Here is a 20183-nt window from a genome sequence, read left to right on the forward strand (position 1 = left end):
TAAGTAAATGAGAGGTGCTATAAAATTATATGTACAAGTCTCAAATTAATAAATTTTACATTTCTTTTATCCTTGAGTAAAGTATACAGTTATGGTTTTTATCTTTTGTCTCCTTTTATTAGACAGAGTTTTGCACACACTTGTGCCTGTAATGGTTTCGTTCGCATATTGACAATTTATTACCATCACTTTTCATGATGATGATGATGATGATGATGACTTTTCAATAAATGAATGAATATCATTGTCCTGTTAAATGTAACTGACGAGAACACTATATGTATGAAGCTGTCTCCCCATTTGAGCAGACGTGAGACATTAAATATTATCACTTAAATTATTCGAACAATCTCACCGCACAAAGAAAGAAAGCTGTAATTAAATAACAACTAGTAATACACTGTAAAGGCATAGATGAATAGTTAATTACATGTGAGGCCTAACGCTTATAAAACGTCCTGTAAGTAAGGTAAGGAATAAAGAATAAACTTATTTCATCCAGCCGACGTAGTTATTTGTGGTAAGTGCATCTAGTTCTGTTTGTGGTGAAGAAAAGGTAAATCAGTAGAAATGGTGAAGCGAAGTAACTGTATCACCTACTGAATAAATTACATGACAACGAAAGTGCCTTTCACTTACAGTGGTGAAATGTTGTGCAGGCGGATAGCAATTCCAGTTACAAAAGGAGTCGTCGGTTCATCCAGAGAATTGTGGCAAATGTGAAACCGCCAGTCACACAGAAACACACATACCCCCACAACACAGAACGCATCGACACACATATGTGAGCACCGATCACGCTGGTACCATGGAGCTATTCAAACTGTGGTACGTTGGGTGTGGTAGCTTTAAACTCAGTTGTTGTTGGTTGTTCTCTCTGTGGCCTGCATTCTTAACGTTCTACAGAGCGATAAGAAGTGTTTTTAAAGTAGACAAAATGAGGCAAACTTTGTACAGAAACACAGTAAACTGTGTCTGTGTTTGAGTATTCCTAGACTCGTCCGTGACTAGTAACTGTTTACGGTATTCTGGAAATAAACTCTACCCAAGCCAACACTGTCATCATAATACTACAACATTACAGTCTCAAGCTATGCTCACGAGAATTTCTTACAAGTAAATCGTGATGCAAATAGTAACAATTATTTCCAAACTAAGAGGAAATAAACTAATTAGACCTTCATACAAATATTTCTTGCGCACATGTAGGTATTTGTGTGCACAACTATCGTAATATGAATGTATTTTTTTTTTCATTTAGTCCACCGAATATAGATCTCATCACAACCCATGGAACCTTAGCCTGAACGACCTCGAGGTATCCTGTCCACTAATTCCGAGTAACCTTCCTGGATGGTCTTCGATGAGAGATCCTGAGACATCACTCCATCGCGTCTGCAATCCTGGGCACCTGGTCCTTCGTCTGCAGTGTCCACGTCACTAGTCCTATGCAGTTGAAGACCTCAGCAAAATTTTAACTAATAACAACGACTAACTAAATTTTATCCACACTTTTTACAGAAAAGACTACAAACGGAATCAAACCATTTGTGATTTGGTACTAAGTGTTAAATAAGGATAAGGACTAAAATTAGTGTACAACTATTCTGTGCGGTAATGACCTAAGTGCTGCGCCTTTTCGGAATTTAAGACTACTGAGCATAACAATACACCATAATGAAAGACAGTCTCACCTTTTATCTATGGGTGTCTGAACAATCTATAGATTTAATAACGAAATTAGTGCATAACGGATTCTGGCCAGGAATAAGCACTCATTTGAACTTTTGGTCCATCCAGGATACTAAATATTTATGATTCTTGGCCACTTGGAGTCAGTGAAAGACTTCAAAGTTTGATTTCGAAGTAAATATTATTTCCTTGCCTCAATCAAAGGGAAAAGTACAATCAGATATGAGTACTTTTTCTTGTTTCTCTTCATCTAGTAAAATTACTAGGTCTATAACTTTGCTTCTGCCGTTTTTCCTCGTTGGTATAGACTCCATTGTGAAAAACTTACAAAAAATTTACGATTCAAAGTATTGGCTGTCGCTGACCACTGCTTTCTCCTAACTTTAGGGCAGCATACGAATCCCGCTGTGTATAAGCTGGGCATCTTTTGAGAGGAGCCATGAATGGATCCAATTTTGCACTTGTTCATATGACCGCAAGTGCTACTCAGCTGGGTAGTGTGCCATGGATCGAGAGAGGTGGCAGTCAGAGAGAGGAATATCTGGAGAATACAGCGGGTGGGGTTGTTGTTGTTGTGGTCTTCAGTCCTGAGACTGGTTTGATGCAGCTCTCCATGCTACTCTATCCTGTGCAAGCTTCTTCATCTCCCAGTACCTACTGCTACCTACATCCTTTTGAATCTCCTTAGTGTATTGATCTCTTGGACTCCCTCTACGATTTTTACCCTCCACGCTGCCCTCCAATGCTAAATTTGTGATCCCTTGATGCCTCAAAACATGTCCTACCAACCGATCCCTTCTTCTAGTCAAGTTGTGCAACAAACTTCTCTTCTCCCCAATCCTATTCAATACCTCCTCATTAGTTACGTGATCTACCCGCCTTATCTTCAGCATTCTTCTGTAGCACCACATTTCGAAAGCTTCTATTCTCTTCTTGTCCAAACTGGTTATCGTCCATGTTTCACATCCATACATGGCTACACTCCATACAAACACTTTCAGAAATGACTTCCTGACACTTACATCTATACTCGATGTAAAAACGATTCAGAAACGATTTCCTTGCCATTGCCAGTCTACATTTTATATCCTCTCTACTTCGACCATCATCAGTTATTTTGCTCTCCAAATAGCAAAACTCCTTTACTACTTTAAGTGTCTCATGTCCTAATCTAATCCCCTCAGCATCACCCGACTTAATTTGACTACATTCCATTATCCTCGTTTTGCTTTTGTTGATGTTCATCTTATATCCTCCTTTCAAGACACTGTCCATTTCGTTCAACTGCTCTTCCAAGTCTTTTGCTGTCTCTGACAGAATTACAATGTCATCGGCGAACCTCAAAGTTTTTACTTCTTCTCCATGAATTTTAATACCTACTCCGAATTTTTCTTTTGTTTCCTTTACTGCTTGCTCAATATACAGATTGAATAACATCGGGGAGAGGCTACAACCCTGTCTCACTCCTTTCCCAACCACTGCTTCCCTTTCAGGCCCCTCGACTCTTATAACTGCCATCTGGTTTCTGTACAAATTGTAAATAGCCTTTCGCTCCCTGTATTTTACCCCTGCCACCTTCAGAATTTGAAAGAGAGTATTCCAGTTAACGTTGTCAAAAGCTTTCTCTAAGTCTACAAATGCTAGAAACGTAGGTTTGCCTTTTCTTAATCTTTCTTCTAAGATAAGTCGTAAGGATAGTATTGCCTCACGTGTTCCAACATTTCTACGGAATCCAAACTGATCTTCCCCGAGGTCCGCTTCTACCAGTTTTTCCATTCGTCTGTAAAGAATTCGCGTTAGTATTTTGCAGGTGTGACTTATTAAACTGATAGTTCGGTAATTTTCACATCTGTCAACACCTGCTTTCTTTGGGAGTGGAATTATTATATTCTTCTTGAAGTCTGTGGGTATTTCGCCTGTCTCATACATCTTGCTCACCAGATGGTACAGTTTTGTCATGACTGGCTCTCCCAAGGCCATCAGTAGTTCTAATGGAATGTTGTCTACTCCGGGGGCCTTGTTTCGACTCAGGTCTTTCAGTGCTCTGTCAAACTCTTCACGCAGTATCTTATCTCCCATTTCATCTTCATTTACATCCTCTTCCATTTCCATAATATTGTCCTCAAGTACATCGCCCTTGTATGAACCCTCTATATACTCCTTCCACCTTTCTGCCTTCCCTTCTTTGCTTAGAACTGGATTGCCATCTGAGCTCTTGATATTCATACAGGTGGGTCTCTTTTCTCCAAAGGTCTCTTTAATTTTCCTGTAGGCAGTATCTATCTTACCCTTAGTGAGACAAGCCTCTACATCCTTACATTTGTCCTCTAGCCATGCCTGCTTAGCCATTTTGCACTTCCTGTCGATCTCATTTTTGAGACGTTTGTATTCCTTTCTACCTGCTTCATTTACCGCATTTTTATATTTTTTCCTTTCATCAATTAAATTCAATATTTCTTCTGTTACCCAAGGATTTCTATTAGCCCTCATCTTTTTACCTACTGGATCCTCTGTTGCCTTCACTACTTCATCCCTCAGAGCTACCCATTCTTCTTCTACTGTATTTCTTTCCCCCATTCCTGTCAATTGTTCCCTTATGCTCTCCCTGAAACTCTCTACAACCTCTGGTTCTTTCAGTTTACCCAGGTCCCATCTCCTTAAATTCCCACCTTTTTGCAGTTTCTTCAGTTTCAATCTGCAGTTCATAACCAATAGATTGTGGTCAGAATCCACATCTGCCCCTGGAAATGTCTTACAATTTAAAACCTGATTCCTAAATCTCTGCCTTAACATTATATAATCTATCTGTGGTAGAGCTGCCGATTTCAACGTTTCCAAGTATGATTTGACAGGATTTACGACTTGGGGTCGTGCACTGTCTTGCTGCAATATCATCTTTTCATGTCAGTCACTGTATTGTGGCCGTTTGTCTTCCAGTGATCGGCTCTAACACATCAATTGCTTTTGAAAACGTTCTCCTGTGATTGTTGCCGTCGGTTGCAGTAGCATCGAAAGCTTTCTCTCTTTCACAAACATGCCGATGTTCAACGTCAATGTCACCATTCTTGAAGCATGGAAACCATTTTCAGCAAATTATAGTCACTAACAGGCGTCTCATCATAAGTCTTACCCAGCTTTTTATGAGCCTCAGCCGCAGATGTCGTCATATCAAAGCAGAAAATTGAAACCTCCTGCAGATGAAGAGGATTGGGCTCGTAAGTTGACATATTCAGCCGAGAATAACTTTAAGATGCAATCAAAAATCGGCTAATATTTTGATGACGTTATGTTCTCAAATGCCTAAGCTTACTGAATGACACTTACGACCTACAACTTCCGCCACTACTTTCCACTAATGCCGTCTACTGCAAAACGGCGGATGCAAAGTTGTAGACTTAATACTTTCACTAAATGTAATGCATTAATTATGCACTGAGACCTTAATGAAAAAGAAAGGCGTCTTGTCTATAAAACATGAATCTACTGTGTTTCAAAATGTAGAGGAAGGCGTACAAATTACAGTATCCCTGTGATGTGATCTCTATGTCTTTTCTGATTCTCCTTTTGCCACTCCCTTTTCTCTCCATGGCCTTGGTCTGCCCTGTAAAAACATATAAATCTGAATAAGTTTTGATTTCTTTCAAGTAATAAGTCTTCTATTATTACGTCTTAAGGCTAATTTCTTTGATATATTATTGACATGTTTCCACGTGGAAATATGGGTGAGTCTTGTTGTATGAAGACAAAGAACGGGCTTGGGCGATATTTCTCAGCCCCCACTGTTGCCATCTCACCGAGATAACTACGACTTGCAGTAACTGCCTAGAACCTGCATATCATTTCATTAAAAAAGTCCGACTGCCCAGTGCAAATCAAATTAACTCAGCTGAGATACGCCAAATCTTCACGGTCACGAAAATACGAGGCCAAGCCAGTTATTCCGACAGAATAGTATTTTATGTGTTTCTGGATTTAAATCTGTAACCTTTTCTTCAATTTAACACCCCTGTCTCTAATTAGGGTGAGTTAAAAGCTACTGCCAGAATCCACGCCCTCATGCTGAAGTGCCTTGCGCGAGACAAATTATCAGACAAAAACCTTTGTTGGCGGACGTGGATTAATTCTCTGCACTGTCACACTATTAAATTAGTCTACATTGAGAAGACAAAAGACATGAGATACCTCCTAATATCGCGTCAGATCTTCTTTTGTACGGCGTAGTGCAGCAACTGAATGTGACATACACTCAACAAGTCGTAGCAAGTTCCTCTTGAAATATTCAGCCATACTGTCTCCATAGCCATCCATAACTGCGAAACTGTTGCCGGTGCCGGCTTTTGTGCACAAACTGACCTCTCGATTATGTCCAATAAATGTTCGATGAGATTCGTGTGGGTGGCTAAACCAATCGCTCTAATTGTCCACAATGATGATATGTTTGGGAACGTGAAGTCCACGGACGGCTGCAAATGGTCTCCAAGTACAAAATTGTTAAGTATTCGAACATAACCATTTCCAGTCAATGAGCGGATTCGTTGGACCAGAGGATCCAGTTCATTCCACGTAAACACAGTCCACGCCATTATGAAGCCACCATCAGCTTTCACAGTGCCTTGAAAACTTGGTCCATGTCTTCGTGGGGTCTGCGCAGTACTCTCACCCTACCATCAGCTTTCCCCAACTGAAATCTGGTCACAGCTGACAAGGCCACGGTTTTCCAGTCATCTAGAGTCTAGCCGACATGGTCACAAACCCAGGAGAGGCGTTGCAGGCAGGTGTTGTCGTGCTGTTGGCAAAGGCTTCGGTCGTCTGCTGCCATAACCCGTTAACGCCGGATTTCGCTGCACTGTCCTAACGGATACGTTGTCGTACGTCCCACATTGATTTCTGCTGTTATTCTACGCATTGTTGATTGTCTGTCAGCGCTGACAACGCCTCTGATCTCGATCGTTAAGTGGAGGCCGTGAGTCACTGCACTGTCCGTGATGAGAAATAATGCGTGAAATTTGGTATTCTTAGCACACTCTTGTCACTGTGGATCTCAGAATTTTGAATTCCTAACGATTTCCGAACTGGAACGTGCTATTCGTCTAGCTTCAAGTAGCATTCCCCGTTCAGAGTCTGTTAACTCCCGTCGTACGGCCATAATCACGTCGGAAACCCTTCCGCAGGAATTATTTAAGTAAAATTTACAGCTCCGCCGATGCCCTGGCCTTTTTTCGTTTCTGTATGCAATACTACTGTTGTGTCGATTCCCTAAGGTCTCGACACAATGAGTGGCTAGGTGCACGCGTAACTAACGCAGACGGGCGTAAATTCTGAAACAGGAGACTGGATGAAAACTATAAAGAAAAGAAGAGAGATTTTAATATACTTAACTTTAATGTAGTCTTGTTCTTGTTGAAATACATCTCTTGCATAGTAGTAAGCAATTAGCAATGATACACATGGCGCCTTGCTAGGTAGTAGCGATGGACTAGCTGAAGGCTATTTAATCTGTCTCTCGGCAATTGAGAGGAATACTTGGTAGGTCTAGTCGCAAGCTATGTCGTCCGTACAACTGGGGCGAGGTCATGTCCGTGTCTTGTGACCTGCCCTGTGGTGGCGCTACGTTTGCGAATACACAGTGGCGACACGCGGGTCCGACATGTACTACAGGACCGCGGCCGATTTAAGTTACCACCTAGCAAGTGTGGTGTCTAGCGGTGACACCACATTCCTCCCCCGCAAATCGGCGAACGGTCGTGAGATAAGGCTTCCGCCCGCCGTGGGGAGGACCCCATGTTGACGTATGCGATGAGGTGGGGAGCCTAACAACAGGCGAGGCTGTGCCACCCGCACCCGGCCATTCGGTCCGAGGGGAGCTAGGAAACGCCTGCAAACCTAGTCCAGGGTGCACGTCAACATGAGGTGTTTGCGCACGGAATGATATAGAAGGGTCGACCTCCATGTGGTCGGAGCACCCGACGGGCGAAGACGACATCTGGTCCGGAGCGGGCAAGAGGTCCATGGCGGAGGACGGCTGGTCACGGGAAGCAAGCGGCGGCGCGTGACCCAGGGAGGCGCCATGCGGTTGCAGCGAAGCGGCCGCTGCTGGCGGCGCCGGCGGCGGCTGCGGCGGCGCGACGCCATGAGGCAAAATGGACGGCATCGTCGGTAACACCTGGGGATGAGGCGAGCCAGTAGATGGGTCCCCAGGGCGCTGACCGGACGGCTCCGTCGCTGAAAGCAGACGGGGAGCGGCAGAACCCAGGCGACGACAGAGGCGCAGCTGATTGAGATGCCGACGCACCTCACCAGAGGCCCCCAAAACCAAATACATCGCGCGGCCGAGGCAGCGAAGAATGCGCCCTGCGAGCCAACGCTGTGAACCGCGATAGTTGCGATAATAGACAACGTCGCCAGGAGCAAAAGCAGGAGTCTGCCGCTGCACAGGAACCTGATGTGGCGGATGCAGCAAAGACATCAGAGTTCGATGAGGACGACCATGGAGCAACTCAGCCGGCGAGCGACCATCGCGGGGCTGAGAGCGATAAGAAGACAAAAAGAGCAACAAAGCGTCCTCCCGAGAATGCGACTCTTTCAACTTCAACATCTGTGACTTGAAAGTCCGGACCAATCGTTCAGCGGCACCGTTTGACTGAGGCGAAAACGGCGCGGATGTCAGATGTTGAATACCATTGGCCTTGCAGAACGACTGAAATTCTGCGGACATGAATTGTGGGCCATTGTCGGAAACAATAGTCTGCGGAAGACCTTCAAGGCAAAAGATAGCAGACAAGGCTTGGATTGTGGCAGAAGACGTCGTGGAAGACATCCGGACAACAAAAGGAAAATTACTGAAAGCATCGACCACAACCAACCATCGAGCATTCCAGAATGGACCAGCAAAATCGATGTGCAAGCGTTGCCAAGGGGAAGTGGCTTTCGGCCATGCAAAGAATTTCCGCGGCGGTGCGGATTGTTGTTCGGCACACGCCACGCAAGAGGAGCACATATTCGCAATCGCAGCATCGATTCCGAACCAAGTACAGTGCTGTCGAGCAAGTTGTTTCGTTCGCACTATACCCCAATGTCCTTGGTGAAGAAGCCGTAAGACAGAGGACTGTAACGAACGTGGGACCACAACGCGGGATTGATCATTATCGGAACGCAACAACAAAACACCACGTCGGACAAAAAGTCTCTCCTTGTGGGCAAAAAATCGGCGAACCAAAGGATCCTCGATCCTTGACTTTGACAAGGGCCATTGCGTAGCAACAAAACGCAAAACGGGAGCAAGGACAGGGTCAGCAGCTGTGGCTGTAGCTACACGACGAAAATCAATCGGAAACGATGCGACCACGTCATCGGCTTCCGAATCAATGAACATGCAAGCAAGTTCGGAAGAATCGAATGCTTTATCCTCAGCAACAGGCAAACGGGACAACGCATCAGCGTTGCCGTGCTTAGCAGTGGACCGATACAAGATATCGTAGCGGTACTGCGAGAGAAAAAGTGACCAGCGAATGAATTTCTGCGCTGTACGTGGAGGTACAGGCTTGTTCGGATGAAAAAGTGATGTCAAAGGTTTGTGGTCCGTGATGATTGTAAAGTGACGACCATACAAGAAATCGTGAAACTTTGTTACACCAAACACAAGAGCCAAAGCTTCTTTCTCTATTTGTGAATAATTTCTTTGCGCAGATGAGAGCAATTTGGACGCAAAGGCAATAGGGCGATCATGCGAGCCATCCTTGTGCGCAAGCACAGCACCGATCCCGAAATCCGATGCATCGACCATCAACAAAAGGGGTTTTCGGGGATCGAATGGCGTAAGGCAAGTATTTGATAGTAACGCCGATTTCAACTGGCGAAAGGCGCGTTCGCATTCCGTCGTCCAGACGAACGGAACACCTTTACGGCGTAAGCGATGAAGCGGAGCTGAAATGGAAGAAGCATTGCGCACAAATCGGTGATAATAATTTACCTTACCCAGCACACTCTGTAGCTGTTTTAAGTTCTGCGGTGACTGCAAGTCCTGAATGGCACGAAGGTGCTCTGGACTCGGATGTATACCTTGGGCGTTAAGGACATGGCCCAGGTACGGTAAGTCACGAGCAAAAAACACACATTTGTCCTTCCTCAAGCGAAGACCATTCTGACGCAAGACCTGAAATAAGGTCCGGAGATTCTGCAAATGTTCGGCTTCTGTCTTTCCTGAGAGCACAATATCGTCCAGATAGTTCGCAGCCGTAGGGACCGACGCACAAATAGTTTGTAAATATTGCTGAAATAAAGCAGGGGCGGATGCACACCCGAATGGCAGTCTTTTGAAGCGATACAAGCCAAGATGCGTGTTTACCACTAAGACGCGCTGGGATTCTTCGTCCACAGGTATTTGCAAGTACGCATCGGCTAGGTCCAATTTTGAAAAATATTTTCCCGGGCACAGTTTGTCAAAAAGATCATCCGGGCGGGGCAAAGGAAAAGTAGCAGTCACAAGTTGAGGATTCACAGTTGCCTTGAAGTCCACGCAAAGTCTCAATTTTCCGGAAGGTTTTGGCAAAATTACTAAGGGTGAGGCCCAGAGAGAAGCCTGCACACGTTCAATTACACCTTGAGATTCTAATTCGGCTAATGTTTGTGCGACCTCATCACGCAATGCGTGGGGAACATTGCGCGCTCTGAAAAATTTTGGTTGCGCGTTGTCTTTCAGTTCCAAATGCGCTGCATAGTTCTTAGCGCAACCAAGGCCCGGTGCAAAAATGTCTGCAAATTCTTCACAAAGACTAGAAACACTGGCGGAAGGCACAGTCTGATTCACTGATAGGACCTGATTCACTATAGACAAATTAAACAATTGAAACAAATCTAAACCAAACAAGTTCACTGCACTAGAGGAACGAAGAACATAAAATGACACAAGTTTTGTCTGTCCCTTGTATGTTGCAAGAAGGCTGCACTGTCCGAACACAGGTATATGCTGTCCTGAGTAACTAGTTAACGTAACATTTGCGGCACGCAATGGCGGTTTGCCCAGTTGGTTGTACGTGTCGTGATTGAGCAATGAAACAGCAGCTCCGGTATCGAGCTGGAATGGTATCACTTTTCCTGCAAAGTCTAAGTCCACAAAAAGTTTATTGTCTTGTTGACGACAAGAGCGACTGTCTCGTGCAATTTGAACTGATACAGGTCCAGAAGCACTGGCAACTTTACGGGATTTCCGGCGACGTCGACGCACACTTTGGGTGGGACGAACACAGTCACTGTTAGCTAAAGTGTCACTGGACGGGTGGGAATGAACTACATGAATGTCCATGGGCGAAGGTCCACGAGCCTGATTGTCCTGGGTTCGATTCCGGCGCGAAGCAAAGGGCCTGGAATTTGTGTGATTGTCTGATCTGAACTTTTTCTGGCAAACACTTTGTACATGTCCTTTCTTGTGACAGTAAAAGCAAATAGCTTGGCGTGACGGGCAATTTTCACGCGAATGTCTAGTGGCACACCGCGGGCAAGATTTCACTGCATTTGCTTGCTTACGCGGCGCACGTGGTTGCAAGCGAGGCGGCCGCTGCGAAGTCGGGCGCGAGGGCCGCTTAGCGTCCCGTGCAGCGGGCCCGGCGGGCCGATTAATGTGACACACTGCTGGCGAAGTTTCAAATGATTCCTGAGCAAAGTCAAGTGTGTCTTGCCTGTCCAATATGTCTATCACTTGTTGCAGGGAGGGATTAACGAGTTTCAAAATCTGTTCCCTTATGCGAACATCAGAAACGTTCTGTGCAATTGCATCACGCACCATAGTATCTGAATATGGGAGGCCACATTCACAGGCAAACGCGCAGTCTCTAGTAAGTCCTTGCAAAGTTGCTACCCACTCCCTATTAGTCTGACCGGCGGTACGTTTTGTACGAAAAAACGTATACCGTTTTGCAACAACATTAACTGTTTCTTTGAAATAGGCATCTAAAGCCGACAAAATTTCCTCGTAGGTCAGAGTTGCTACGTCGCGTCGGGGAAACAATTTCACTATCACCCGGTAGGTAGACACACCGACACAAGAAAGCAAAAACGGCTGCCGCTCTTTACCTTGAATTCCATAAGCAGTGAGGTGGAAGTTGAACTGATCGGCCCACTCAGCCCAGCTTTCGGTTGTGGCCTCAAAGGGCCTAAATGGCGGTGCGACAGCGTTGTGTGGCTGCGGTAGCGAAGAAGCGGCTGCCGCCGCATCGGTTTGCAGCGCACGTTGACCCTGGACGAGCTGTCCAAGGGCTTCCAATAACGCCTGCGTCTGCTGATTCTGCAAGCGAAAAAATTCGGACAGTACATCTGGAGAATGCGGCGAAGCCATGACACAAGCAAATTAGAGCAAGTATAACACAAAGACTGCAACGTGGGCGCGGCATCCCATCCTCGTCGCCAAAATATTGTTGTGTCGATTCCCTAAGGTCTCGACACAATGAGTGGCTAGGTGCACGCGTAACTAACGCAGACGGGCGTAAATTCTGAAACAGGAGACTGGATGAAAACTATAAAGAAAAGAAGAGAGATTTTAATATACTTAACTTTAATGTAGTCTTGTTCTTGTTGAAATACATCTCTTGCATAGTAGTAAGCAATTAGCAATGATACACATGGCGCCTTGCTAGGTAGTAGCGATGGACTAGCTGAAGGCTATTTAATCTGTCTCTCGGCAATTGAGAGGAATACTTGGTAGGTCTAGTCGCAAGCTATGTCGTCCGTACAACTGGGGCGAGGTCATGTCCGTGTCTTGTGACCTGCCCTGTGGTGGCGCTACGTTTGCGAATACACAGTGGCGACACGCGGGTCCGACATGTACTACAGGACCGCGGCCGATTTAAGTTACCACCTAGCAAGTGTGGTGTCTAGCGGTGACACCACAACTACCACCATGTGTCCACGAGCGTATACTTATGTCCCTTTTCTCGCCTCAGTGTATAAGTAAATAATAACACGTCCAAAGCAATTAAAATTTTCTCAGAGCCATTTTCTGGGTGTTAGTTATTTCTTTGGGATGAAAGTGGTCCTTTACGAGGTGCATTCAAGTTCTAAGGTTTCCGATTTTTTTTCTCCGGACTGGAAAGAGATAGAAACATGCGCATTGTTTTAAAATGAGGCCGCGTTCATTGTCATTACGTCCCAGAGATGGCAGCACCGTACGGCAGATGGAATTTTACCGCCAGCGGCGAGAACGAGAGCTGTTTTAAATACTTAAAATGGCGACGTTTTCCTTACTTGAACAGCGTGCAATCATTCGTTTTCTGAATTTGCGTGGTGTGAAACCAATTGAAATTCATCGACAGTTGAAGGAGACATGTGGTGGTGGAGTTATGGATGTGTCGAAAGTGCGTTCGTGGGTGCGACAGTTTACTGAAGGCAGAACATCATGTGACAACAAACCGAAACAACCTCGGGCTCGCACAAGCCGGTCTGACGACATGATCGAGAAAGTGGAGAGAATTGTTTTGGGGGATCGCCGAATGACTGTTGAACAGATCGCCTCCAGAGTTGGCATTTCTATGGGTTCTGTGCACACAATCCTGCATGACGACCTGAAAATACGAAAAGTGTCATCCAGGTGGGCGCCACGAATGCTGACGGACGACCACATGGCTGCCCGTGTGGCATGTTGCCAAGCAATGTTGACGCGCAACGACACCATGAATGGCACTTTCTTTTCGTCAGTTGTGACAATGGATGAGACGTGGATGCCATTTTTCAATCTAGAAACAAAGCGCCAGTCAGCTCAATGGAAGCACACAGATTCACCACCACCAAAAAAATTTCGGGTAACCGCCAGTGCTGAAAAAATGATGGTGTCCATGTTCTGGGACAGCGAGGGCGTAATCCTTACCCATTGCGTTCCAAAGGGCACTACGGTAACAGGTGCATCCTACGAAAATGTTTTGAAGAACAAATTCCTTCATGCACTGCAACAAAAACGTCCAGGAAGGGCTGCACGTGTGCTGTTTCACCAAGACAACGCACCCGCACATCGAGCTAACGTTACGCAACAGTTTCTTCGTGATAACAACTTTGAAGTGATTCCTCATGCTCCCTACTCACCTGACCTGGCTCCTATGACTTTTGGCTTTTTCCGAAAATGAAAGACACTCTCCGTGGCCGCACATTTACCAGCCTTGCTGCTATTGCCTCAGCGATTTTCCAGTGGTCAAAACAGACTCCTCTCCTAAAGAAGCCTTCGCCGCTGCCATGGAATCATGGCGTCACCGTTGTGAAAAATGTGTACGTCTGCAGGGCGATTACGTCGAGAAGTAACGCCAGTTTCATCGATTTCGGGTGAGTAGTTAATTAGAAATAAAATCGGAGGCCTTAGAACTTGAATGCACCTCGTACATGCTGATGTCATATGTTTTGACCACCAGAGAGTGTGTGACCGATATGTGCCCTTGAATCGGCAGGATGCTTGGGTGGTGTCTCCTGTGTGTTTGGTAGATCTCCAGTTTAAACGATTTTGACTGACAGTCACTGCTAACGCTGTTGATCTCCTTCTTCAGTGACTTCCCAGTAGATGCTGAGGTGTCGGGCACCACGCCGAACAACGAAACTGTGCGATACTAGGAGTTTCAGTCCCTCCTGTACCCTAGCGTTGTGCAGAATTTGCCTGGGACGTACATTTGGTAGTAGAGATTAGGTTCTTTAACCCCAAATTTTGTGACTTCCGTAGCTGTTGCATCATGACGTTTCCACCGTAATAAGAAAGTCTTGCCGTCAGCGTTTCCTTCCCAAGACATTTATGAAGAATGTATAAACAGCAGATGGCTCTATCGGAAACTGCAATCTCATTGTCCAGTTCAAACGTAAATTGTCTTCACATGATGCACCGCTGTACTTTATTAACGTTGTAGATGGCGACAACAAATATAGATCTGATCCTTTGCGTCGGCACCTACATTGCATTTCCAGAAATTGTCACAGCGACGTCACTGTGTGGTGAAATCCTTTCCCCTGCCTCAGGCCTGAGTCACACAGGTTCGCTACACATTTACCGGCCTGAAGTACTTGTGTACTACACCGGCACTCTCTCTCTCAACCAGCGTACAAAATTATAAATTATCATCTGTGCACCAGCAGAATGTAGAGAAGAATGCATAGCATTCAACGAATTTGTTTTGAAAAGCAAACGCGTATTGTCCTCCAATCATTGTTGAGAGTAACTACAATATCAAAACTGATCCTACACACATGCAACGACATTCGTACTATTTTTTTTACAACGTCTCTCATTCCATGCGACTAGCACTTTGCTGTAGCTTGTTGAGCCAATCAGTCAAATGCGAAACTTTATGGTGAGACGTCCAAGTGTATCTCTAGCGTATTTGTTACATACATGAATGCATGATGTCAGTTCTTTCGGATATTTAAATTGAAGGGAGATGGAAAGGTAAGTGATGAATCTAATGATATCAGCTGCAGGGGGACATTGTGCGGAATCAGCAGCGACGAGTGAAAATATGTGCCAGCCTGGGAGTCAGATAAGGGATCTCACGCTTATTAAGCAACTGCGTTAACCACTGTGCCACCCAAACACAATGTTTATCGCCAATGCATGGACTACCTCAGCACGCTCCCCAGCTGACTCACATTCCCACCTTGCGCCACCTATCCGCAATCCCCTTTCATATCCTAAATGCTCGTTATTTTGGATCTTCACTGGACATCGAACGTAAGTAGGCATCCGCACTGAATGCCCTGGATTTATTGCTCATGGAGGCGAATCAGTTATATGAATGCGTGGTGTGTGTCCGAATCAATTACATGAATGCTTTGTCTCTCTTCCATATAAATAAAAAAAGGCAGCGTCAAATTTGTAACCACAGTTTTAATCTCATTAAACTGTTGACAGTGGTGAGACTAGCTGCTTCCAGTTGACCTTCGGAAGCAACCTACATTACCACGCATGGCAGATCCTTGAGAGGGCCATGGCCAGCGTGAGGAGCACGGTCGTATCTGGTCGGCGAGACTCGCTGTTTGATCTCAACAAATCAGTTGTTCTTACAATCCAGTGCATGTGCGTGTCTGTGCGCGAGTAAAAAGTTGGGTTCGTATTTGTTGCACAACCCACACCCGTGGACACCAGCGCCACCTGCGGAACAGAACAAAGTGTCGGTAACTTCCTCACTGCATTTGTAATGGGGCGGACACATCACAGACATCACTATCACTGAATTTTCAAGCAGCTGAATCTCTATGTTAAAAAAAAAGACGACAGACTCTTGTGAAAGACTTCATAAGCTACAAAGTTTTTTGTTGGAACTTTCCAAACATCGTCAATAATAAATGAAACGCGAAAATGGGATACTACGGTAAACGTAAAAGTCTTTCTATGAGAACAGGAGAATACTTCTCGTAAAACAAAAGGTCATTATAGTTGTGTTATTAGTAACATACTCTACTTGCCATTAAAATTACTACACCACCAAGATGACGTGCTACAGACGCGAAATTTAACCAGCAGGAAGAAGATGCTGTGATATGCAAATGATTAGCTTTTCAGAGCATTCACACAAGGCTGGCGCCGGTGGCGACACCCACAATGTGCTGACATGAGGAAAGTTTCCAATCGATTTCTCATACACAAACAGCAGTTGACCGGCGTTGCCTGGTGAAACGTTGTTGTGATGCCTCGTGTAAGGAGGAGAATTGCGTACCATCACGTTTCAGACTTTGATAAAGGTCGGATTGTAGCCTATCGCGATTTCGGTTTATCATATCGCGACATTCCTGCTCGTGTTGGTCGAGATCCAATGACTGTTAGCAGAATATGGAATCGGTGGGTTCAGGAGGGTAATACGGAACGCCGTGCTGGATCCCAACGATCTCGTATCACTAGCAGTCGAGATGACAGGCATCGTATCTGCATGGCTGTAACGGGTCGTGCAGCCACGTCTCGATCCCTGAGTCAACAGATGAGGACGTCTGCAAGACAACAACCATCTGCACGAACAGTTCGAAGACGTTTGCAGCAACATGGATCAACTCGGAGACCATGACTGCGGTTACCCTGGACGCTGCATCACAGACAGGAGCACCTGCGATGGTGTACTCAACGATGAACCTGGGTGCACCAATGGCAAAACGTCATTTTTTCGGATGAATCCAGGTTCTGTTTACAGCATCATGATGGTCGCATCCGTGTTTCCCGACATCGTGGTGAACGCATATTGGAAGCGTGTATTCGTCATCGCCATGCTGGCGTATCACCCGGCGTGATGGTATGGGGTGCCATTGGTTACACGTCTCGGTCACCTCTTGTTCGCATTGACGGCACTTTGAACAGTGGACGTTACCTTTCAGATGTGTTGCGACCCGTGGCTCTACCCTTCATTCGATCCCTGCGAAACCCTACATTTCAGCAGGATAATGCACGACCGCATGTTGCAGGTCCTGTACGGGCCTTTCTGGATACAGAAAATGTTCGACTGCTGCCCTGGCCAGCACATTCTCCAAATCTCTCACGAACTGTAAACATCTGGTCAATGGTGGCCGAGCAGCTGGCTCGTCGCAATACGCCTGTCACTACTCTTGATGAACTGTGGTATCGTGTTGAAGCTGCATGGGCAGCTGTACCTGTACACGCCATCCAAGCTCTGTTTGAGTCAATGCCCAGGCGTATCAAGGCCGTTATTATGGCCAGAGGTGGTTGTTCTGGGTACTCATGTTTCAGGATCTATGCACCCAAATTGCGTGAAAATGTAATCACATGTCAGTTCTAGTATAATATATTTGTCCAATGAATACCCGTTTATCATCTCCATTTCTTCTTGGTGTAGAAATTTTAATGGCCAGTAGTTTATGTACATGGTGGCAGCAAGTCAAGAAATATTTTCGGAAATTTGTTTAAAAAATGTATTTCAAAGGCACTGCCAAATCTTTACAAGTTTACTCCTAGAGCAACTTACGCTGTGCATACGTGACACAAGTTGCCTGTCTTTATAAACCGAGGCAGTTCTGTCCAGTTAACGCTGCTGCCGAGAGATGCCCTGAGATCTCTGCTGAAACTGCTAGCGAATTCACGCCATTGGTTTTAGCCAGTAGCAAGCGTGGGATACCGGTCACGTGTGTGGTCGTTGGAGTGTTCTGCGGCGCGGAACACAGTCGCCTCTCTGTGTTGTAATCCAGACCTCGAGCAGAACAGACGTCTTGTCGGAAGGCAGACCCTCTGGCTCTGCTTTTCACGACCGGCCACCAACATAAGTTAACATGAGCCGCTTCCACTTCCGTTGCCCATTTCAATTAATTGTTTGACCTCCTACACTGGCCTAAACCTGGTAACTTCCGACCCTAGGCGTGCCCCTTGTATGTGATACACTTAAATATATTCTATTTATTGTACCTAATTTCCTGTTCAGTCATTTAACGACAACCCTGGATGCCCACTCTTCAAGCGCTGACCGCTCGACCTCCTGCACACTGTCATCACGAGGCATATGTAACAACCTTCTTCCCCGTTCCCTGACCATACACAGTACACATAATAAAACTTTAAATTTCTAATGTTTTCCATTGCCCACAAATTTACTGAGTTATTTTTGTTTTTAATAAGTTATCATAATTCTCAGGATTTTCCTCGTTGGTGATATTTGCTCTTGACAAAACGTAGGAAAGCATCTTCGCACATGTACGTATACACTGACCACCCAGAATATTATGATCATCAATCTATTATCGATATAAATCATGGAGTGTTCATTAAAATGGCTCATGATTGCTGTATTTAACTTGGGTGGCGATATTTTGATTGGTTGAGCAACGTCTGTTCTCGACTTATTACTACGTACAGCTTCAACTAACACCACTGCCGTAACACTCCATTATTATATTGGCGCAGAGACTCAATCTTGCAACTCTCGTGATTTATCTTGGAAGCCAGCTGCACCCTGTTTTTCCTCGGCATCGAACTTCTTACTTCAGTGCAGATTTCTATAAATGAAGCGGCTATAAAACAAAACACTGCTTCTCTACTTAAATAAAGTGTGGATTGGTTCCAATTACCACTGTATATTGTCACAAACTTTCATAAACGATTACACGTTACAAGAAAGTTACTATTCCCAGAACCAACTAATAATTGCTGTCTCAAAGACACCTCGTTAACATTCTCTGAATACTATAAAACAGCAATCGCTTGTATGCATAATGTCGTCTTTGTTGGTGCCGGAGATCTTCCATGGTTCCAGAGCTCCTTGATTCCTCCTTGCTGCACGGAGATTACGAATGCTTTCCAGCAGATAGACTCTACACTTCTTGAGTAATACATACTGTGTAGCCCATTGTTTACAGACTACTTGCGATTAGCACATGTTTACTCTGAGCTCTGTATTTGACCTACGTGATACGTGCCCTTCTATGAATGTCATGGATCACTACGACTCGTCCAGGCGATAGCAGCTTCAAATGGCGAGGAATGACTACTTGTTAGACACACGCACGGTGCATGTAGTACAAGTGAGGGAGCTGTCCGTGAGTAGAATGGGGAAGGCGCGTGATGTATCTAAGTTCGACCGATGGCAGATTGTGATGGCCTGGAATCTCGGCACAAGCATTTCGGAAACTGCATGAACTGTCGGGTGTTCGAGGAGTGCTGTCGTAAGTGTCCTCAACACATGGCTAAACCAGGATGAAACCACGTCCAAACATCGTGCTGATGGGTGGCACCTTCATTACAAACGTCCGGCGTCGTAGGCTGGGCATACTGGTAAAACAAGACAGGAGGCGAAATATGGCGGAACTAACATCAGACTTTAATTCTGAGCACAGTACAAGTATGTCTCAGCACACAGTGCACCAAACGCTCCTGACGATGGGTCTGCGCAGCCGACGATGCATGCATGTGCCAATTTTAACACCATGATGTTGGTAACTAACATTGAAATGGGTATGCGACAATCGGCATTGGACGTTGGCGCAGTACCAGAGCATTACATGGTCTGATGCACCCCGATACCTTCTTCGTCATGTCTATGGGAGAGCGTCAATCTGTAGTCTTCCAGGGGAGCAGTTTCTTGACACTTGTACTGTGGGTCGGGAGTAAGCTGGGGGCATCTATATTATGCTCTGGGCTACGTAAGTATCTATGGGACCAGTCGAGCTCGTGCAACACACCATGATGGCCAAGGAGTATCGTACACTGGTTGCAGGCACGCACACCCCTTCATGACAATCATGTTTTTCAGTGTCAATAGAATTTTTCAGCAAGATAGTGCGCCATGTCACAAGGCCATGATTGTGAAGCAATGGTTCGAGGAACACAGTGACGAGTTCCAGTTGATGTGCTGGTCCCCCAACTGGCCAAATTTGAACCCGATCAGACACATCTGTGGTGTGATTGAACGTTGCGTCAGAGCTCATCAGCCCCCTCCCTCCAGCGACCTACGAAGGCCTCATTGTTTCCATGTCATAAGGCCTCGCCGCTGTTATCCGTGCCAAAGCTGGACATACCGGCTATAGGGATGTTGATCATAATGTTC

The sequence above is a fragment of the Schistocerca nitens genome, chromosome 2 (genome assembly GCF_023898315.1).
Source record: "Schistocerca nitens isolate TAMUIC-IGC-003100 chromosome 2, iqSchNite1.1, whole genome shotgun sequence".
Lineage (NCBI taxonomy): Eukaryota > Metazoa > Arthropoda > Insecta > Orthoptera > Acrididae > Schistocerca > Schistocerca nitens.